This window comes from Arachis ipaensis, chromosome B05 (genome assembly GCF_000816755.2).
Source record: "Arachis ipaensis cultivar K30076 chromosome B05, Araip1.1, whole genome shotgun sequence".
Lineage (NCBI taxonomy): Eukaryota > Viridiplantae > Streptophyta > Magnoliopsida > Fabales > Fabaceae > Arachis > Arachis ipaensis.
The window spans coordinates 930382-933317 of NC_029789.2; positions in this window are offsets into that span (position 1 = coordinate 930382).

Sequence of the window (2936 nt, forward strand, 5' to 3'; positions counted from 1 at the left end):
CCAGCTTATTTTTATTATAATTTTCTCTACCAATTAATCAGTAATGTGCATATTATAAATACTTTTATATGTGTAATAATATCATCGATCGAATGTTTACTCGTGTTAGTTTGAGGAAAAATAATTGAGTTAATAGTCAAAATCACCTTTTAAAGATTATTCAATTTCCATTTTAGTCCCTAAAAGATAAAATTAATCAAATTAGTCCCTGAATGATAATTGCGTTGATGGAATTCGTCCTTCCGTCAACTGTGACTAACGTTTGCTGACGTTGAACGTTAATTGACAGCGTAAAGCACTCTAAAACGACATAATTTTGTTCTTTTTCCCTCCAAGGATTGAAACGACGCTGTTTGATATCCAGGATGGGATATTTAATCGCGTTTTTTCCCATCACCACCTCTCATAACAGCCATTCTTCTGTTTCGCTCCAAAAATCTCTTTTTTTTTCTTTCTTTTTCGGCGTGAAATGCTTGTATCTGAGGTAGTGTATTGTGGTGGTGCTGCGAGATCTTGTGGTGTTCAAAATCCTTAATTTGGAGGACTTCCGACGACCCATTTGTGATATGGGTACGAGTTAGATAAACAGAGATGGTGGCGGTGGCATACGTTCTAATAATGGTGGCAACGGCGGTTACTGTGACATGAGCTACTATAGCCGTATTTTCTCTTCGGATTTCATTTTCTTCTTTGGATGCTTTGTTTTCTTCGGATCGATTGCGACTCTTTATGAGTGACTCGCTTTCTCACCAGCTGTTCATGCGGGTCTTTCTACTGTAGGTTGTCAAGAGGACAATGAGGATTTTTGATCAATTGAGATTTTTTATGGTGAATCACCCTTTCCTCTTAATCTTTCTGTTTTTATTTGTGGAATTTATTGTGATTTTTCTCAAATATAAACCTATGTTAGTTTCTAATTTAAAGTTGGTAGTTTTGCTTTTATTCTATTGTAATTTTTAGTTTCATTATTTTCATGAGAGAAATTCATTTAAATTTTGAATGGAGAGATTTGTTTTAGTGTGGATTATTTTTTGTCTCATAGAAGTAGATGAATGATGGTGTTTGAACACAGCAAAAACAGAGAAAGAAGAAGGCGACTGGGTCACGAAACCCAACTCCTGACTTAGCCTTCTTCCCCGATGCGTAAGTGAAAAAAAAAAAGAGAAAGTGACTGAGAGGGATGGAGTAATGAGAATCATGTGTAGGGGTGGCTTTAGAGAAGAATGCAAAACGACACTGTTTATTATGCTGTGCTGTCACTTCACGTTCTATGTTAACTGCAGTGTCAAGAAATTAACGGAAGGACAAACGTGATTAAAAAATAATCATTTGGGGATGAATTTGATTAATTTTATTTTTCGGAGACTAAAATGAAGATCGAAGTATTTTTCGATGACGATTTTGACTATTAACTCAAAAATAATTTGTACTCAAAATGAAAATTGAAAGTTGCAGACAAACGAATAAAATTGTAGATAGTAAGATCCAAAATATCTCAAGTAAGAATTATTTAATTATTTATGAATTTTATTACTAAAAATATTTTTTTTCTGAATATTCTATTTTCCAAAACATTAATCATAAGTATAAATTTACGACAATAATTATAGATTTGTTCATACTAATTTAATTAATATCTAAAATAGTGCGATTAAAATCCTAAGTGATTAATAATAGAAACAAACGAATTAAGTAAGCAAATAAATAAATAATAAAGAAGGGAAGCATTCATCATTTCAAGCTTTGTTTCAAAGGAACAATGATAAATGAGAGAATGACACTTCATCTTAAATAATTTCGGGGTAAAAACCATTTTCAACATATTAAGAATATTAATCTATAGCTCAATTGCAAATACTATTATAATATCAATTACAAGTAATAATTTATTTGTTAAATATATGCTTAATCCATGAATTAGTTTTAGAACTAGAAGTGAATCAATCCAGCTCATGAGTCAGCTCGAATTCGACTCATCAATAGTTTGATAAATTAAATTCACGAGTTGGTGAGTCAAGTTTGAAGTTGAAATTAAGCTCATAAATTAAATGAGTCGAACTTGAATATGGATAAGCTCAGTTCATTAGTTAAATTTATAATTTATTGATAGATAAACAATATATAAAATTGATTTTTTTAAATATTTTTAAAAATATATAAGTTATAATTTATTGATATAAAATTATAGATTATGTTTTTATTATTTGAATTAACTCGTGAACTTTCGGTGAATCGAACTTAAACTTAAGAAATAGGCTCGATTGTTAATAAGTCGAAGCCAAACTCAATTTTTATGAGTCGAACTTAAGTTTGATCTAATTCGACTCACTTCCAACCCTAATTAGCTTATCCTTAATCATCTACATAGTAATAATGGACCTAGTGTAAAATGAGCTTTGGAAACCACTCATACCTTATGATATTGATAACTTAAATTAGTTTGTTAGCTTCATAGCAGTTATTAGCTTGTTAATCATCGAGTTGTGTGTGCAGTTTTAGTTTTTTAGATGAAATTATCGTTAAGTGACCCGGTAGCAATGCTTGTTCCCAAATAAATAACTTAAACGGTGTAATATTTCGTCATTTAATTTTTATTAAGATTTGTGTATTGAGATACTATATTTTACTGAGTTAAACTGTAAAACGGTTCCTGAAATTGACGTCGTGTACTAAAATCGTCTTTGAGATTTTAATTGTACTAATTACATCCCTCAGATTGAGAAAAGTGTACTATATTATTTCTTGACTCATTTTCCTTTAACGACATGATGACATAGCTTGATAACGTATACTGTAAGTGACACGTGTCACTCCATGATCTGGCCACGTGTAATGATATGATAATGTGGTGACCAGTGACACGTGGCGTGCTGATGTGGATAATTGTGCCACGTGTTACAATGTTATTTAGCCATGTGTCCGTTTGTGCCACGTGA